General features: G+C 45.0%; 1 protein-coding gene and 2 pseudogenes across 1 annotated transcript in view; all 3 read left to right on the top strand.

Moving 5' to 3' along the window:
• Positions 1 to 589: 589 nt before the first annotated feature.
• On the top strand, positions 590 to 3,051 carry LOC100589593 (annotated as a pseudogene).
• Positions 2,539 to 2,633, top strand: LOC115834954 (annotated as a pseudogene).
• A 12,457-nt stretch (positions 3,052 to 15,508) lies between the features above and the next one.
• LPIN2 (lipin 2) overlaps positions 15,509 to 20,689 on the top strand; it is a 103,215-nt gene continuing 98,034 nt past the window's right edge. Inside the window, exon 1 of the mRNA XM_030810689.1 lies at positions 15,509 to 15,736. The gene's annotated coding sequence lies outside the window, so the exon portion shown is untranslated. The remainder of the gene's footprint in view (positions 15,737 to 20,689) is intronic.

Raw genomic sequence — 20,689 nt, 5'->3', positions numbered from 1 at the left:
TTCATGGAACGAAGTGCTGTCCGATTCTCATCACAGCAAGGGCAATTGAGATCTTTAAACTACATTTGTTGAAAATGTGTCTTTTGACGCTAATGTTTAAGGAGCATCCCTTATCAGGGATCATTGTGCAGAGCACACACCCAAAAACTGAGGAGAAAGGAGGGGTTTAAAGTGTTTTTTTGAAAGGTTTAAGGAGACCAGACGTGGGAACACCTTCTTAAGGACAGTTCACAATAGTTCCAACATTCCATTCAAATTTATGGCCATTCTGAAAATAATTTAAGACAATGGCTGTTGGCCGGGCGCAGTGGCTCACGCTTGTAATCCCAGCACTTTGGGAGGCCGAGGCGGGCGGATCATGAGGTCAGGAGATCGAGACAACGGTGAAACCCCGTCTCTACTAAAAATACAAAAAAATTAGCCGGGCGTGGTGGCGGGCGCCTGTAGTCCCAGCTACTCGGAGAGGCTGAGGCAGGAGAATGGCGTGAACCCGGGAGGCGGAGCTTGCAGTGAGCCGAGATCGCGCCACTGCACTCCAGCCTGGACGACAGAGCGAGACTCTGTCTCAAAAAAAAAAAAAAAAAAGACAATGGCTGTTGAACCGAGCAACCTGGAAGCGCCAGGAAATTTTCCGGGCTGGCCTCAGGGTCCTCGCTGTACAGCAGCTTTCACACACGCTGGCGAGCCAATTTCTTCCTCGGTGAGTGCCTTTTAAAATCTCTCCTCCCCTCTGTAGCTTCTAAAATGTTACTATCATTATTTGTTTAGTTATAATGTAAAATATGGGATGATGAAGGCTTAGTGTTACAAAGGATCAGCGAAATCACCAAGTGCTAATAAATTAAATCCTTCATACACAGAATTTACAGAACACATTTTCTCTAAACGGCCCGATTTTAAACTACGGAAGGCAGTGTGTTCTCCAACAGGATCATGATTTTCAGAGTGCCTATAGGCAGGTCTCCTTAGATAGATCGGCCTGCTGAGTAAAACAACAGCCCTGCCTAATCTTGGAATGAATTGTCCCTGACAAGAACTGCCCATGACCCGAGGGATTCAGACAGGACAAGATTCCAGAGGGGATTTCTGCCGCAGCTGCGGTTCCATACCTTGGCCTTCAAGATCCCTGGTTTTATGACCTGGCAGCACATGACCGGTGAAAATAAGAAAGTCCATTGACCAACTGGAAGAATCTTTGTGCCCAGGACTAAGAATGATAACCACCCAGTTCAAAGAAAGCAAACAGGCTGGGTGCGGTGGCTCACGCTTGCAGTCCCAACACTTTGGGAGGCAGGCGGATCACATGAGGCCAGGAGTTCCAGGCCAGCCTGGCTAACATGGCAAAACCCTATCTCTACTAAAGATACCGAAATTAACCAGGCATGGTGGTGCAGGTCTGTAATTCCAGCTACTCTGGAGGCTGAGGCATGAGAATCACTTGAACCTGGGAGGTTGTGGTGAGCTGGATCAGGCCACTGCACTCCAGCCTGGGCGACAGAGGGAGACTCTGTCTCAAAAAAAATAAATAAAATAAAAAAGCAAACAAACCTAAATGGAGTGATTTGGGGCTATGTATATGTGAGTGACTTATTAGAAGAGTCTTCATGTTTCTACTAGTTTTTTTTTGCACTTCTGACCCATTTTGTGTAACTTATTCTTCCTCACCTTTTACAAAGATATATTACAAAACAAACTGCAGTGCCTTGTTGAAAAACCATTCCTTGCAGTGCGATAGGAAAGTTCTAAAGAACACTGAGTTTGTCTTCTAAGTGTGAACGGAAATTTACAGAGCTTATAGGAGCACAATAACGTTTTAAAAAATACAGATGTATGTATGTATTAATTCATTCTCCTTTATCCTTCATTTATTTTAGTTTTTATTGTGAAATAATAATACACACAAACACCTATGTATCCATCACACAGGCCAAGAAACAGCACATTCCCCTGCTCCAGACTTACACCCAACTCCGATTGCACTGTCTCTCTCTTTCCTGCAATTTCTGTCATTTCCTTATTTTTCTTTATAGTTGTTATCACCTATGCTTTTATCTTGAAACAGTATATCATTTTTGGAATAGAATAAGAATCATGCTTTGATCTTGTGATGTTTCTTTGCTTAAGATTTTATTTTTGAAATTCATCCATGTTGATGTAAATCAGTAGCATTTCATTATATGATTACACCACAGTCTAAGTATCCATTCCACCTTTGGTGGACATTCATGTTGTTTCTTTGCAATTAGGAGCAATGCTGCTCTATTTTTGTATGTGTCTTTGAGGGCACTTGGGCAAGAATTTCTAGAGGGCATGTACCTAACACTGGAATTACTGGTCCCTGTGTGTGTGCACGTTGAACTTTCTAGATAATAGCAAACTGTTTTCTAAAGTTGTTACAGTTTGACTCTGGGTACCCACAGTCCCAGCTACTTGGGAGGCGGAGGCAAGAGGATTGCTAGAGGCCAGGAGTTCAAGTCCTGTCTGGGCAACATAGGGAGATCCCATCTCTTAAATAAAAAGATTTTTTTTTAAAAGAAGTTGTACATGTGCAGTGGCTGCAAACAGCAGCTTTCGTGGTAGTGTGTGCAGCCTGTTTCTTGTATAGGTTGCTCTAAGGGACCTTGGAGACAGGCCTTTCAGATGGGTGTTCATGTCTCTGACCTTTCACTACCCCAATGTAGGCTCCAAACAGGCACGCGAAGTGCCTTTGGAAAGAAAGCCCCAGGGCACTGTGGCCAGGGTTAACATTGGCCAAGTTATCATGTCCATCCGCACCAAGCTGCAGAACAAGGAGCATGTGACTGAGGCCCTGTGCAGGGCCAAGTTCAATTTCTCTGGTCACCAGAAGATCCGCATCTCAAAGAAGCAGGGCTTCACCAAGTTGAATGCTGATGAATTTGAAGACATGGTGGCTGAGAAGCGGCTCATCCCAGATGGCTGTGTGGTCAAGCACATCCCCAGTCGTGGCCCTCTGGACAAGTGGTGGGCCCTGCACTCATGAGGGCTTCCACTGTGCTGCCCCCTCTTAATACTCACCAATAAATTCTACTTTCTGTCCAAAAAGAAAGTTGTACAATTTGGATTTGAACCAGTGATGTGCCTGAATGCTGGTTGATCACTGCATGACCTTGGCATTAGTAACACCTCCAGCAGTTGGCATTGAACAACTTTAAAATTTTTAACCATTCTGGCCAGGCATGGTGGCTCACACCTGTAATCCCAGCACTTTGCGAGGCCGAGGCAGGCGGATCACATGAGGTCAGGAGTTCCAGACCAACCTGGCCAACGTGGCAAAACCCAGTTTCTACTAAAAATACAAAAATTAGCCAGGCCCGTAATCCCAGCTTCTTGGGAGGCTAAGGCACAAGAATTGCTTGAAACCGGGAGGTGGAGATTGCAGTGAGTCAAGATCACGTCACTGCACTCCAGCCTGGGTGACAGAGCAAGACTGGCTGAAAAAAAAAAATTAATTAATTAAAAAAAATTCAGTCGTCCTGATGGGTGTGTGGTGGTATCTCATTGCAGTTCTTTTTTTTTTTAACAATTGATTTATTTAAGAGATTCCACAATAACATAAAACAGAAAACAAAAACCTATTTTATTTCTCCCCAAATCTGGTAAGATTAACTTCTGGCATTTCAGATAAACTAAACTGTCACAGAGATTTGAAAACATGATCTAATGCACAAATGCTATACAATAAATACAACTGATTAAAATTTAAAAAATTTAACAGTAGATAAGCTGTTGTATGTATAATTTGGTATTACACAAAAAAACAGTTTAACCATGTTACTTAAAATAAGACACAGATACAGAAAACCACATTAAATGATAGCTTAAAGAATTATCTTTTTTTTATACTTTAAGTTCTAGGGTACATGTGCACAACGTGCAGGTTTGTTACATATGTATACATGTGCCGTGTTGGTGTGCTGCACCCATTAACTCATCATTTACATTAGGTATATCTCCTAATACTATCCCTCCCCGCTCCCCCCACCCCACAACAGGCCCCGGTGTGTGATGTTCCCCTTCCTGTGTCCAAGTGTTCTCATTGTAAAATTCCCACCTATGAGTGAGAACATGAGGTGTTTGGTTTTTTGTTCTTGGCGATAGTTTGCTGAGAATGATGGTTTCCAGCTTCACCCATGTCCCTGCAAAAGACATGAACTCATCCTTTTTATGGTTGTATAGTATTCCATGGTGTATATGTGCCACATTTTCTTCATCCAGTCTATCATTGATGCACATTTGGCTTGGTTCCAAGTCTTTGCTATTGTGAATAACTTACTTTCTCCTGATTACTTGTCAGGCCTCTGAGCCCAAGCTAAGCCATCATATCCCCTGTCACCTGCACGTATACAATCCAGATGGCCTGAAGCAACTGAAGATCCACAAAAGGAGTGAAAATAGCCTTAACTGATGACATTCCACCATTGTTATTTGTTTCTGCCCCACCCTGATACGATATATTCTCCCCCTCTCCCCACCTGAGAAGGTACTTTGTAATATACTCCCTGCCCTTAAGAAGGTACTTTGTAATATTCTTCCCCCGCCCTTAAGAATGTACCTTGTACGCCTATCCCAAACCTATAACAACTAATGATAATCCCACCACCCTTTGCTGACTCCTTTTTCGGACTCAGCCCGTCTGCACCCAGGTGAAATAAACAGCCTTGTTGCTTACACAAAGCCTGTTTGGTGATTTCTTCACACGGACGCATGTGACATTACTAATGAAATTAAACATCTTTTCATAAGTGTATGGGCATTTGTGCTTATTTTTTGTGAAATTCATCTTCATTTCTTTTGTTAATTTTTCTACTGATTGCGAAATTTTTACTTACTGATTCATAGGAGTTCTTCATATATTCTGGATTCTAATCTTGGGTTGATTATATATGTTGCAAATATATTCTCCTGGAATGGTGCTTGTTTTTGTTTTGTTTTGTTTTACTCTTTTTATGTTCTCTTTTAAAGAAGTCCTAACTTTAATGTAGATAAATGTATCAGTCTTTTCCTTTATAGTTAGTGCTTCTTGTGTCTTGTTTAATAAATCCTTTCACTCAGAATTTGATAGCATATTCTTCTGTATTATCTCCTAAAAATTTTATATCATGAATCATGGAGTCTAAGTTGAGATTTATTATAAAAAAATCAATCACAATTTCAGAAATGGTAAAATGTGGAAAAGAATGTATATCCTTGAAATGATGACAGGAGCACAATTTTGATTTCTCATTTAGGTCTTTTTTTTTTTTTTTTTTTTTGAGACGGAGTCTCGCTCTTTCATCCAGGCTGGAGTGCAGTGGCGCGATCTCAGCTCACTGCAGGCTCCGCCCCCCGGGGTTCACGTCATTCTCCTGCCTCAGCCTCCCGCGTAGCTAGGACTACAGGCGCCTGCCACCTCGCCCGGCTAATTTTTTGTATTTGTAGTAGAGACGGGGTTTCACAGTGTTAGCCAGGATGGTCTCGATCTCCTGACCTTGTGATCCGCCTGCCTCGGCCTTCCAAAGTGCTGGGATTACAGGCGTGAGCCACTGCGCCCGGCCTCATTTAGGTCTTTAATCCAACTAAAGCTGATTTTGGGATATGATGTTGAGTCTAAATTTAATTTTGCCATATGGATAATCACTATTGTTTGAAGTATTCTCCAAACTTCATGTGTTGGAAATGTAATCCCCAAATTCATATGTTGATGGTATCTGGAGGTGGGGCCTTTGGGAGGTAATTGAGATTAGATAAAGTCATCAGGAGTCCCAATGCTGGGACTGGTGGCTTTATAAAAAGAGGAAGAGGGACTTGAATTAGCATCCCTTGCCCTCTTGCCACCAGAAGTTCCCTGCTAGGTTACAGCACGGAGGCCTTCACCAGATCCGGCCCATCCACCTTGGACTTCCAGCCTGCAGAACTGTGAGCCAGAGAAACTTATTTTCTTTATAAATTACCCAGTGTGGTATTTTGTTATAGCAATGAAAATGAATACAATAATCAACTGCCTCCTAACCATTTATTGAAAAATCCATCTTTTCCCCAATATTCTGAATTGCCCCCTCTGCCATACATCAAGTGTCTGTATATGTTGAACCTATTTCTGAGCTTTCTCTTACATTTAAAAAAAATGGCTAGGCGTGGTGGCTCACACCTGTAATCCCAGCACTTTGGGAGGTCGAGGGAGGAAGATCACTTGAGTCCAGAAGTTCGAGACCAGCCTGGGCAACATAGTGAGACCCTGTCTTTTTTTTTTTAAATCACTTTATTAAAAAATAAAAAATAAAATTACTTTTTATATTTTCTTATTTATTTATTTTTATTTTTTAAAATAGAGATGGGGTCTTCCCACATTGTCTAGGCTAGTGTTGAACTCCTGGCCTCAAGTAATCCTGCCACCTTGGCTTCCCAAAGTGCTGGGATCACAGGTGTGAGCCACTGTGGCTGCTAATTATTAAACTGACAAAAGTTACATATATTTATGGTGTACAACATGATGTGTTGATACGTGCATACATTGTGGAATGGCTAAATCAAGCGGATTAACATGTTCATTACCTCACACACTTTTTTTTGTGTGTGTGGTGAGAATTTCTATTGCATTTGATTGGCCTATTTGTCTAATTGGCCCCTGTACTAATATGACCCTGCCTTCATCCTATAGTTTTGATATATAGAAAGGTAATTCCTCCCTCTCTGTTTTTCTTCAAGAGTCTTTTGAAGAAGTAACCTCTATTTTGAATGAAATTGCATTGAATTCATAGATCAATTTATTGAGAATTAATATTTTTATGAGATTGGATCTATCTCCAAATATGGTATTTCTCTAACTAGGTCTTCTTCATAGTTTTTCATTGAAGTTTCCTAATTCTCTTTATAGAGGTCTTGCTGGGCATAGTGGCTCATGCCTCTAATCCCAGCACTTTGGGAGGCTGAGGCAGGAAGGTCACTTAAGCCCAATAGTTCAAGACCAGCCTGGGTAACATAGTGAGACCCTTGTCTCCACAGATTTTTTTTTTTTTTCTTTTTGAGATGGAGTCTCACTCTGTCGCCCAGGCTGGAGTGCAATGGCGCAATCTCGGCTCACTGCAGCCTCCATCTTCCAGGTTCAATCGATTCCCCTGCCTCAGCCTCCCAAATAGCTGAGACCACAGGCGTGTGCCACCACTCCCAGCTAATTTTTGTATTTTTAGTAGAGACGGAGCGGGGTGGGGGTGGGGGTCTCACCATGTTGGCCAGGCTGGTTTCGAACTCCTGACCTCAAATGACCCACCTGCCTTGGCATCCCAAAGTGCTGGGATTATAGGCATGATACCACGCCCGGCCTGTCACCACAAAAATTTTTAAACAAGTTAAAAAAAATTTTTTTTAATTTGGTGCTGCAAGCCTGTGGTCCCAGCTACTTGGGAGGCTGAGATGGGAGGATCCCTTGAGCCTAGAAGTTGAGGCTGTAGTGAGCTGTGTTCATGCCACTGTACTCCAGCCTAGGTGACAGAGTGAGACCCTGTCTCAAAAAAAAAAATTTAAAAATTAAAGGTCTTGCTCATATTTTGTTAGATTTATTCCTCAGTCGCTTATTTTTGATATTATTCTAAACGTATCTTTAAAAAAATCTCATTCCAAACTGTTTATTACTGGTATATACAAATGCTAACAATTTTGCATATTGATTTTAGCATCCAGCAACATTACTCTCACATTCATTTCAATAGGTTATGTATATATTCTTTAGAATTTTGTACACATATGATCATGTCATTGTGATTTCTTTCTTTCCAATACGTACATATTTGATTTCTTTATCTTACCTTATTCCACTATTAGAACCTCTAGTACTATACTGAATAGAAGTGCAGATGGCTGCACACTTATGTTCCTCATTTTAAAATTTTATTTTATTTTTAATATTTATTTATTTTTTTGAGACACAGTCTCACTCTGTCACCCAGGCTGAAGTGCAATGGTGTAATCTCGGCTCACTGCAACCTCTGCCTTCCAGGCTGGAATGATCCTCCTGCCTCAGCCTCCCAAGTAGCTGGGACCACAGGCATGCACCACCATGCCTGGCTAATTTTTTTTTGTGGAGATGGAATTTCGCCATGTTGCCCGGGTTGATCTCAAACTCCTGGGCAAGTGATCTGCCTGCCTCAGCCTCCCAAAGTGCTGAGATTACAGGCGTGAGCCACTGCACCCGACCCCTCATTTTTTTTTTAAAGAAATGATTACTTATGATATTTGCTATATGCTTTTGTAAATCTCCCCTTTTTTTCAAGGAAAATATTCCTAGTTTCCTACGAATTTTATCTGGTTGGATACTCAATTTGATCAAAGACTTTTTCTGAACTTGCTGAGATCATCATAGGCTTTTTTTTTTCCTTTAATCTTTAAATGTAGTGAATTACATTAATTGATTTTCTCATTTTAAACTAATCTTGCATTTTAAACTAACCTTGGATAAGCCCGTTTGGTTATAATGTATTACCTTGCTGGATTCACATTGTTGAAATTCAGCTCAGGACTTTCGTGTCTATATGTAAGAGTGTTTTGGCCTGGGATTTTTGTTTCTGACACTCTCCCGATCAGATTTTGGTATAAGGTAATGCCAGCTTCATAAAGTGAGTTGAGGGATAATCTCTCCTTTCCATACTTTAGAGTGTGAGATTGGAATTACTTATTACTGGAATGTTCAGTAGAAATCACTGGCAAACTGTTTTAGCTAGATTTTTCTTTGCAGAAAATATTTAACAACAGATTCAAGTTCTTGGACAGTTACGAGTTTGAGTTTTATTAATTTACGCTTCTTGGAATTTCACAAAGTTCTTTTACCTTTGTTAAGTTCTACATCATGTGTGATTATAGCTTTCCCTTTATGCTTCACATTGTGTGTTGTGCCTTCTCCTTTTTCCCTGATCATTTTTCACCAGAAGTTTGAATGCAGTGTTTGGCTTAGTTGGTTCTTTCTATTGCATGTTTGCTTTCAATGTTATTATTTTTAAAATTTTATCTTTATTATTTCCTTTCTTCCATATGACTTTAATTTCCTGTTCTTTTTCTAACTTTTTAGCTCTTTACATTTTAAACAATTTTCTCTTGTAATATAAGCTTTTAGGTCTATAAGTTTCCCCTTAACAACTTGCTCAGTTTTATCCCTCATATTTTCATACATAGTATCAAATATTTGATATATAGCATTTAAATGTTGTCACATTCCCATAGTGCTGTTCATTGGCTCATGAATTTCCAAACAAATAGGTTTTTCTGGTTACTTCTTAAAAAAATTGATTCTTGTCATTTTTTTTTTTTTTTTTTGAGATGGAGTCTCACTCTGTTGCCCAGGCTGAAGTGCGGTGGTGCTCACTGCAAGCTCTGCCTCCTGGGTTCACGCCATTCTCCTGCCTCAGCCTCCTGAGTACCTGGGACTACAGGCGCCCGCCACCACGCCCGGCTAATTTTTTTTTTTTTTTTTTTTTTTTTTTTTTTAGTAGAGACGAGGTTTCACCGTGTTAGCCAGGATGGTCTCGATCTCCTGACCTCGTGATCTGCCCGCCTCGGCCTCCCAAAGTGCTGGGATTACAGGCGTGAGCCACTGCGCCCGGCCGATTCTTGGCTTAATTGCATTGTGGTCAGAGGATATAGTCTGTATGATAAACATTTTCCTTTCTTTCTTTTCTCTCTTTCATTCTTCTTGAGACAGTGTCGTGCTCTATTGCCCAGGCTGGAGTGCAGTGGCACAATCTGGGCTCACTGCGACCTTGACCTCTTAGGCTCAATCAATCCTCCCACCTCAGCTTCCCCAGTAGCTGGGACTACAGGCACACGCTACCACAGCCACCTAATTTATTACATTTTTAGTAGAGGTGAGGTCTCTCTATGTTGCCCAGGCTGGTCTCAAACTCCTGAGCTCAAGCGATCCTCCCAAGCTCAAGCTATCTTCCCGACTTGGTTTCCTGAAGTGCTGGGATTACAGCTGTGAGCCACTGTGTCTGGGCAATGCATTCAAAGTTTTCAGATTTGTTAAGACTTGCTTTATTTTATTTATTTATTTATTTTATTTTTTGAGATGAAGTCTAGCTCTGTTGCTCAGGCTGGAGTGCAGTGGCCCAATCTTGGCTCACTGCCTCTGTATCCTGGGTTTAAGTGATTCTCCTGCCTCAGCCTCCTGAGTAGCTGGAACTATAGTCGTGCACCACCACACTTGGCTAATTTTTGTGTTTTTAGTAGAGACGGGTTTCACCACGTTGGCCAGGCTAGCCTCGAACTTCTGACCTCAAGTGATCTGCCTGTCTCGGCCTCCCAAAGTGCTGGGATTACAGGTGTGAGCCACTGCACCCGGCCTATATGTGTTTTATATGTTCATATGTGACCAGCTTTAGTGAGGTTTCTGGGTCGCCTTGAGAAGTAATTTTTTTTCTTATTCTACTATTTTGCTTTTGCAATTCTATATTTATTGGGTCTTCTATTAATCTCCCTACTTAAAGTACATACTAACCTTTACTTCTGCTGCACAAAACTCCCAAGGCTTCAAAAATCAGCATTCAAACTCAATAGATTCAGCAAAAATCCTCCAGGCATATGCTGACTTTCGGCTCGGCTTACCTCTCTGGGTTCTGACCTTCACCCTGTCCTGGGGCAATTTCTTAATTTCTTGCCAGTTTATAGATGCCTTCCAGAATATATATATATATATATTTATTTATATATATATTTATATATTTATTTATATATATATTATATATATATATTTTTTTTTTGAGACGGAGTCTCGCTCTGTCACCCACGCTGGAGTGCAGTGGCGCGATCTCGGCTCACTGCAAGCTCCGCCTCCTGGGTTCACGCCATTCTCCTGCCTCAGCCTCCCGAGTAGATGGGATTACAGGCGCCTGCCATCACGCCCGGCTAATTTTTTGTATTTTTAGTAGAGACGGGGTTTCACCGTGTTAGCCAGGGTGGTCTCGATCTCCTGACCTCGTAATCCGCCCGCCTCGGCCTCCCAAAGTGCTGGGATCACAGGCGTGAGCCACTGCGCCCGGCCTCCAGAATATATTTTTATTATTTTGCCCAGTATTTTTGTTTCTGTTTTCAGTGGGAGAAAGTTGGTCTAGACACCCAGCTGAGCATATTAGATGAAATAGAAATCTTCACTTATTTTTCATCACATATTTATTGAGCACCTACTATGTATATAATAAGTAATATAATTGTGATCTGTACAAGGTGGACTAGAGGCATAAGAAAAAATACATCGACTGGGGTAGGGCAGTAGGGCAATTGAGGGAAGGTGGTGGGAGGTAGTTAAAAATACAGGTTTGTGCCGGGCCTGGTGGCTCATGCCTGTAATCCCAGCACTTTGGGGGGCCGAGGTGGGCGGATCACTTGAGGCCAGGATTTCGAGACCAGCCTGGGCAACATGGCAAAACCCCATCTCTACTAAAAATAAATTAAAAAAAATAGTTTTGGTTCATTCATTTGATGGCTAAATAATAACTGTTTTAGAAAGAGAAGAAAAAAATACAGGTTTAGGAGTCAAGGAGGGCTGGAGGCAAATTCTAGCAACACTGCTGACGAGTTATGAGATCTGAGGCAAGACACTCAACATCTCTGTGCCGTAGTTCCTTCATCTGTAAACTGGTGTTAATTATAGAAGTTGAATTACTAGAAGAGCGGGGCACACAATGATGGTACAGAAAATGCTGGCTATTCTCTGTCCTCACAGAGAAAGAGATGCGGAAGCTGGGAATAACAAAGCTATTTTTCTAAGGTTGAATCACCTCCCCTGGGAGCTGCCAGACAGGAGGGCGTAGGACCACCTCCTTCCAACTCCAGGTTGGAGATACTTGATTCTTATTCTAGAGAAAATCCTTCTCTGCTTTCCAGATTCTCTCAAAGATATGTCTTCTCCCTGGCCCTCTCCCCCTTGACTGAGATAGGTTCCTCACTGAGCATAGAGTTTTGGAAATAAAAGACAGGAAGGAAATGTCTTGCAGACAACTTCTGCTTTCCACTCTGCCAAGAACCTCCTGAGACAAGCAGAATGCCTGGGTGCATTCTTATAAGTAGAAGAAGAAAGAGAGAACTCTAAGGGAAAACACAGAAGTTAATATATGAAAAATTATTCTTGCCAGCTACCGTGGCTCAAGCCTGTAATTCCAGTACTTCGGATGGCTAAGGTAGGAGGCTCGATTGAGCCCAGGAGTTTGAGGTTGCAGTGAACCGTGATCACACCACTTCACTCTGGCCTGAACAACAGAGTGAGACCCTGTCTCCAAAAAAAAAAAAAAAAAAAATCCTGTTGCAAAAGGGATGATGGAATGGCTGAAGCATACAGACTAGAAGGAGCAGGAGAGAAAATTAGAGAGAAAAGGAGCACACTGGATGCCACGCTAGGGAACTTGACTTGCTTCGTCAAGACAATGGGTTGCCAACCACCTGTGCCATGGCCAGGTCTGCAATTCAGAGTAGAGGATGCTTAGAATTGGGCAGGACTAGAGGGTAGGGAGACCAGCTGGCATATTCCTACAATGGACCACAAAAGAAATGGCGAGGGCCTAATCACAAGCAGGGGTGAGTGGTGCAGCAGAGGAGAGCCCTCAAAGTGGCCAATAGAGTAGCTCTGCAGAGAGCTAGAGCAGGAGTAGTAAGACTTCCCTTAGCAAGAGTAGGAATGATGAGGAGGAATAATGAGGAGGAATGATGGAGGCAGCATGAGAGTAGAGGGAAATGAGACTCCCTCCTAGGTTTCTGGCAAGTATGTCTAAACAGATGACAGTGCCATCAGCCAGGATAGGAGATTCAGGAGGAGCAGGTTTGAAAAAGCACAAATAATGGGTTTGAATCTGACATCACTGTGGACCTTGCTGGTTGAGACATTGAAAGCCACTGAGCACAGGCATGTAGAATTCAGAGGAGTTCCCACTAATGAGGGGAGGAGAGAGTTTCAAGAAGGAAATAATGATCAACAGCATCTTGCCCTGCAGAGATCATGAGGCATGGGACATGAAAGGGGTCTGTTTTATTCGGCAACCAGAAGGTCATCAGTGACTTTAGCCTGAGCAGTTTCAGGGTTAGAGGAGGAGAAACCCTGTGAAGATGGGAGAAAACCTGAAACTCTTTCAGGTAGCTTGGGTGGGAAGAGAAGCTGTGTGATAAGTCAACAGCCTGAGGGGGAACCGAGGGGCCACAAAAGCTTCTTTTTCAAGCGCAGGAATGAAGCCAGAATTGAGGAAGAGGGGACAATTAGTGGAGTGAGGTTCCTCACTTTGGAGCTGGAAGATGGTGGGTCAGAGGCCAGTCGAAGGAAGCGCTTTCTTCCTCTGACACTCCAGTGGAGTAGGTGGACCTGGGGTGGCCCCTCCACACTTCCTAGGGCAGGAGGTGAAGGGATTTATCGTGCAACAAACATTCAGTGAGTCACCACTTTGCTTAAGTGGTGGTGTAAGCTGGTGGACACGAGAAAATGAGGAAAATATTAGCAATATGAACCAATCGTTCTGAGTGAGGTCTCGAACACGAGGTTGTTTGGAGGAAGGGAGGGGAGCTCTAGGGCTTCCTGAATGATGAAAGGAAGGGAGCTTGGCAGAATATTTCCCTCCCAAGGCAGAGATAGAGAAAATAGCCTGAGAGAAACAGGAAAAGTCTAAGTGGGAAAAATGGAAGAAAGGAAAGAAAATAAACTCTTAACAGCCTGTTCCAGGTTGCAGACACTAAAGTAGGCACTTTATAGGTTATCACGGGGAATCCACAAAACAATTCTGTAAGAAAGACACTATCTTTTATTGACGTAGAAACTGAGGATTAAATTCTTTCTCTAGCTTTAATTTTTCTTCTCCATATTTATAAAATCCATTGAATATGGAGGGGGATATTTGAGTCCTCTGAAATTTTTATTTTACTTGTGAAGCCAAGTGAGAAGCAGTGAAATGAGGAAAATTCCTAGTGGGCTTGTGCCAGTGAAACTACCTATGTTTCTGTAGGGCCTTGATTACAGATGGGATAAAACTTTATCGAGTTTCAGAGAAAAGCAGAAGGAACTTAAGTGAGGAAGTGGTCGCCTGCTCCCTGGATCCAAGCACTGCCCAGCTACACCAGGCACTGGTGGGAAGAAACTGGGTTGCAGCTGGATCCTTCACGAAACAGCTTTGTGTATGCAAATGCCTATTTCAGTACCCTCAGAACTGTATAAATGAGCACACACAAGATGCACCTCATAAATTACCTGGCATTTATATAGAAGTAACATAGGCTTCTGTTCATTACTTTCAATCATAGAATAGTAATAGAATAGGCTGCAAATTAAAAACCAGTGTGCACCAATAGTATATAGCACCAGGAATCCAGCTTTTTTTGTTTTTTGTTTTTTTTTTTTGAGACAGTTTCGCTCCCAGGCTGGAGTGAAGTGGCGCGATCTCGGCTCACTGCAACCTCCGACCCCCGGATTCAAGTGATTCTACAGCCTCTGCCTCCCAGGTAGCTGGGATTACAGGCGCGCCAACACGCCCGGCTAATTTTTGTATTTTTAGTAGAGGCGGGGTTTTGCCATGTTGGCCAGGCTGGTCTCCAACTCCTGACCTCAGGCCATCGACCCGCCTTGGCCTCCCAAAGTGCTGGGATTACTGGCGTGAGCCACCGCGCCCGGCCCCATTTCTTTTCTTTCTGAGACGGAGTCTCTCTGTCGCCAGGCTGGAGTGCAATGGCGCGATCTCGGCTCACTGCAATCTCGGCCTCCCGGGTTCAACTGATTCTCCTGCCTCAGCCTCCTGAGAAGCTGGGATTACAGGCACTCGCCACCACGCCCGGCTGGTTTTTTGTATTTTTAGTTTAGACGGGGGTTTCTCCATGTTGGCCAGGCTGGTCTCGAACTCCTGACCTCAAGTGATCCGCCCGCCTCGGCTTTCCAAAGTGCTAGGATTACAGGCCACCCATTTCTTAAAAAGTATATTTTAATGCTGGGGACGGTGGCTCATGCCTGTAATTCCAGTACTTCGGGAGGCCAAGGTGGGAGGATGCTTGAGCCCAGGAGTTGGAGACCAGCCCGGGTAACACAGCGAGACCCTGCCTCGATAAAAAGAATAAACAAAAAACAACAAAAGAACCCCGGCATATTTTTAAAAATGAGTTGTGTAATAGGATTTTATTTTATTTTTTGGTGGAGATGTAAGCAAGCAAAGGAGATGTGCTACTAGTGATCAAAACGGGATTATAAAACATTCATTCCCTAGACTTTCTTTGCGCTTTAATATTCCTTTTTGGCAATTGGGCTCTCAGTCCCACGTGACCCGCCGCAGGGTTGCCATGGGGACCGGAAGAAACTTTTTTTTAAAAAAAGTAAGTCTCCTGTCGCCCGAGGCAGTAGAAAATCGAGGCCCCGCCCTCACTCGGCCAGGGGCCCAGGCCCGCAGCCCAGGGACTGCGAGCGGTGAGAAGCCGCACGCCTGCAGCTCGGCGGCGGGGGTGCGGCGCGCGGCCGGGAGCGCGCGTCACGTGGCTGGGGCGGGGCCTGCGCGCTGCCCGCCCGCCCGCTGCCGGCTCGGCCGCCGCAGCCGCCGCGTCCCATTCATGAGGGCCGCCCGACTCAGCTGCGGCCCAGGCGGCTTCCGAGGCAGCGGCGGCTGCTGGCGCTCCGACCCCGTGCGCGCCCCCGACCGACCCCGCCCCCTCGGCTTCCCTCCCCAGCGGGTCCTAGCCATCGCAGTCCAGCCGCCGCCTGTCCTCAGCCGCCCGCTGGCAGGGAGCGGAGCCGCCGTAGGTAAGTGGGCGCGGGCCGGGCTCCTCGCAGGCGTCCCTCCGGGGCTGGCGGCGAGTGTCTGCGCCTGGGGGCTTCCCTCGGCGCGGGCCCGGGGCTGTCCTGCCGGAGGTCCGGACCCTCCGGGGCGGCTCGGGCCCGGGGCTGTCCTGCTGGAGGCCGGGACCCTCCGGGGCGGCGCGGGCTGAGCCGTCCTCTCCTCGCGCCCCGGTCCCCGCTTCCCGGTCCCCGCGTCCCAGTCCCCGACTCGCCGCGACCGCGCCACGTAGACGCGGCCCCTACCGCTGCCGCCGCAGGACGGACCGGCGGGGTGCGCGGGGAGCCGGGGGCGGTGGGGCGTCAGTGGTGGCTGCTGAGGACTCTAAACCCGCGCAGTTCCCCCGCCGCCGCCCTGGGGATGGTTACCCGAGACCACCCCGACCCCTGGGTTTGGGGCGCGGAGGGGAGTGCGGAAGGCGCGCGGGAGGCCGCCTCTCCATCCCGCCCGCGGCCCTGCGGGAGGGGGCGCCAGGCACGTGATCCGCGGCGAGGCGGGGGCCGCCGAGTTGCTGGTGTTTCTTACCCGCTGCGCTTTGCCCAGCACCTTCGCCTTCAAGCTGTGTGGACCGGGTTCAAATGTGGTTAGTTTTCTCGAAGCCCCCAGCCCCCGGTGCAGATCTTAATTTGTAAGGAACATGTTCAGATAGTTTGTACTGAGAGCCTCTCTGTCAACTTCTAACGCCAGCGGATCACCATTTTCTCCACTCGCCTGAACATTTTAAGACTCTTTTCATTGAAAATTCAAGGTGACATTTTTTAGGCATAATTATGCAAACCAGTACCAGAAAGATCACCCTTCCTTTCAGAAAAGTACTGGAACTCTGAATACTTGGAAATGCTTTGAAGGACTACTTAGCAAATGGCCAAACTAATTTTTAATGCGCATTCGGGGCTTACCCATTGTTTTTTTTAATTGAAAACGAGGCTCTAGACTTGGTGTCAAGGTAGGCCTTGTTGAAGTTCTTTGCCCAGTAGTGATGCTGGGTGTTACTGTTTATTAAAATTGGCCTGGCTAGATTATAGTGTTTTGACAATACAAAGTCGGTTTTGAAATACATTTTGAAATATTTACGAATTATTTAGTGGTCCATACTGGTTTATGTTTTAACGGTCTGGTGTTGATCGTTGTTAGTGGCTTAAGATTGAGAAGAAGTGTAGCAGGTGATGCTGAAGCAGGGGAGAAGCGGCAGAGCTGGCCACACAGTGCAGGGGACGGAGACAGGTGCTGGCCTGGTCCTCCTGCAGCATCCTCAGTTGTTGGAGGACAGTCATCCTCAGGCCGTGCCCAGCCAGAGAAGAAAAAGAACAGTATGAAGCCACGTGTGATAGCCGTCCAACATCGGCTCTTCCCTCCAATTAAATTGTAGTTGATTGTGGTATGTCAGACTGAAGTATCTCTTTCATTTCGAGACAGAGTCTCGCTCTGTCGCTCAGGCTGGAGTGTGGTTGCGCGATCTCCTATCACTGCAATCTCCGCCTCCTCTGTTAAAGCGATTCTTGTGCCTCAGCCTCCCGAGTAGCTGGGTTTACAGGCATGAGCCACCACACCCAGCTAATTTTTGTATTTTTATTAGAGACCGGGGGTTTCACCATGTTGGCCAGGCTGGTCTCCAACTGCCGACCTCAGGTGATCCGCCCCCCTCGGCCTCCCAAAGTGTTGGGATTACAGGCGTGTGAGCAACCGCCCCGGCCAGACTGAAGTATCTCCATGCCCAACTTTTGATAGAGGTGGCCGTAGAAAGCTAGAAATGAAACGACAGGTTCTGTTTTAACGTTTGATGGCACAGTTGAGAGTCAATAGGGACGCATTATGCTTAAGAGAAGCTGGAAATGAAGTGTTTGAAAACCCTTGAACACTATAGTAAAGCACTGTTAAGCAAATAATAGAGTCAGCTGGGGCTTTGTCTCCTTTATTGCTAGGATAACGTAGCAATAGAGGTTCCCATCGCCCTGTATTGCACTTTTGGTTTTAAGGACTGGACCCAGAGTTCCTGAAAGCCAAATTCCATAGCTGCTCAGTAAGTTCCAAGCACATAGCCGGCTTTGGGATGCGATTCGGTCGAGGTCTGTTGAATGAAGGTAGACGCAGCCGGCAGTTTGTCCTTACCAGTGACCTGGAAACCGGTGGCACTTCCTGAGTGAGCTCACTTACCTTCCCTGAATGGTGAGGCATGGATGAATATTCCTGGTGGTGCCACGTGTTAGAGGTGGTAAAGGGTCAGATGTTTACTTTATTAATATTACATTATGGCTTGGTTCTTTGCGTCAGCTATTTTTCTGTGCCTTGGGTACATATTTCCTAATAGATATCGGCACAGGAACGCTTAGCTGGAGGCTTTGTCTTGTTAGTTGATAGATTAGTAGTAAGAGGTAGAGTTGGTTATCTCCCACAGGTGCTTAGCAATTTAAATCAAGAGGTTTTTCTTTAAGCCTGATTTAAGTCTTTCCATCTTTAACTTAAATCCATTTCATTTTACTCTGACCCCAGTGACTGTCATTGAGTGTGTATTTGCCCGACTTGCCGTGCCAGATTGGTAAGCAGTGGTCTGGAATCTTCATTTTAAAATCCTGTTTTTCTCTCTCCAATACCCTTCACCGCTTAGTAAGTTTTTATACTTCTCAATGAGACCCAGAGTCTTGTGACCTACCATTTGCCTCCTTCATGATGAAACAACCCACAAGTTGGTAGACAAGAGCCTCTAGTTGGCAGAATCCTATATATAATGTATCTTTAAAACTTGAAGAGTTTGAAGGTATTATAGCCTGGAGCAGTAAGTTTTATGGCTAAATCTTGGTAGTAAGACATTTGAATAACTTGGCTTAGCGGCTTTGGTAATTAACTGTGATTTTTGGAATCCACCTCACCTGCTGTCAGCTTGAGTCTTCATTTTAGTAACACACTATTACTAACACTAAATGCTTATTACATGTGTGTTTCAAGACAAGTGTGAAGGAGTTGCTCATCCTGAGGTCCAAATGAAGCAGAGTCAGTGGCAACTCGTGTAGTGGGGAAATGTCCAGAATCCTGCCGGGGCCACTTGGTGGGCTGCCTTGCTCTTGATTTTCAGCAGGAAGCTGGTGGAAGCTGGGGTTGGGCATCTGTCTCTGCTCAACTTCTCAGTCAGAAAGGAAGGAAAAGAAAAAAAAATCTGTTAGGAGGTAAACTGTGTTTTAGTACAAGATAAAACTCAATGTCACTTTCAGGATTAAAATGATGATAAAACATTTTTACTAATTTGATTCGCTGACTGCAATTCAATATTTTTCTGCTAAAGCCTTTGAATGTTGTATTTCAGTGATCAGGTTTGTCAGTTTATGTTAAAATTGTTAACAAGAAATGAGGAAGAAGGCTGGGCGCGGTGGTTCACGCCTGTAATCCCAGCACTTTGGGAGGCCGAGGCGGGCGGATCACCTGAGGTCAGGAATTCAAGACCAGCCTGGCCAACGTGCTGAAACCCGGTCTCTACTAAAAATACAAAAGAATTAGCCAGGTGTCGTTATGTGTGCCTGTAGACCCAGCTATTCTAGAGGCTGAGGCAGGAGAATCATTTGAACCTGGGAGGCAGAAGGTGCAGTGAGCCGAGATTGTGTCACTGCACTCCAGCCTGGGTGACAGAGCGAGACTCCGTCTCAAAAAACAAACAAACAAAAAATGGTACGTATTTTTATAATCTTTGAATTTAGAATTTTACTAGTGTTTTTTTGTTTGTTTGTCACCCAGGCTGGAGTGCAGTGGCACGATCTTGGCTCACTGCAACCTCTGCCTCCCAGGTTCAAGCGATTCTCCTGCCTCAGCCTCCTGAGTAGCTGGGACTGCAGGCACATGCCACCACACCTGGCTAATTTTTCGTATTTTTAGGAGAGACGGGGTTTCACTGTGTTAGCCAGGATAGTGTTGATCTCCTGACCTCGTGATCCGCCCGCCTCGGCCTCCCAAAGTGCTGGGATTACAGGCGTGAGCCACCGTGCCCGGCCGAAACAATACCGTTCCCGGCTGAAACAATTCTTTTGAAAGAGAGAAGTCTCCCTATGTTGCCCAGGCTGGTCTGAGACTCCTGGGGTCAAGTGATCCTCCTGCTTTGGCCTCCTAAAGTGCTGGGATTACAGGTGTGAGCCACCGCACCCGGACTGATCTGTTGATTTTAAAGTGGGTATGAGGCCTGAGCCCTGGAGTTCGAGACCAGCCTGGACAGCACGGCAAGACCCTGTCTCTCCAAAAAAAAAAAAAAAACCAGCTATGGTAGTGCGGGCCCCTGTGTGATCCCAGCTGCTCAAGAGGCTAAGGTCAGAGGATGGCTTCAGCCAAGGAGTTGAGGCTGCAGTGAGCCATTTTCATGCCACTGCTGGATGACACAGTAGAACCCTGAGTCTAAATAAATAAATACATGAGTAAGTGGGAAGGAGGGAAGGAAGGAAGGATCTAGGTTTAAAAATTATTTGGCTTTGGTGGTTATGACTAAGCTGTATTAGGTGAAGGGAGGAGCTAAAGATGGGGAAAGCATCCTTCATAAACTTTAAAGTTGGAACTGGTAATTTTACTGCCCAAAAAATAGATATATGGTATAAAGTAACTTTGTTAGTGACAGATTGAATTTCTGCATTTACCTGTTTCTGAAATAAAATGAAAGGGATAAATGACCTTAGAATATTGATTTAAACTTCTATTTTATTTGAGACAAGGTCTCACTTGGTCACCCAGGCTGGAGTGCAGTGGTGCAATCTCGGCTCACTGCAACCTCCGCTTCTAGGGCTCAAGCGATCCTCCCACCTCGGACTCCCAAGTAGCTGGGACCACAGGCAAGCGCCACCGTGCCCAGCAAATTTTTGTACTTTTCTGTAGGACAAGGGATCATCATGTTGCCCAGGCTGGTCTCGAACTCCTGGACTCAAGTGATCCACCCACCTTGGCCTCCGAAA

Source organism: Nomascus leucogenys, chromosome 4 (genome assembly GCF_006542625.1).
Source record: "Nomascus leucogenys isolate Asia chromosome 4, Asia_NLE_v1, whole genome shotgun sequence".
In the NCBI taxonomy this organism is placed as follows: Eukaryota; Metazoa; Chordata; class Mammalia; order Primates; family Hylobatidae; genus Nomascus; species Nomascus leucogenys.
The sequence above is the reverse complement of the archived record's forward strand: the minus strand, read 5'-3'. Positions and strand labels throughout refer to the sequence as shown.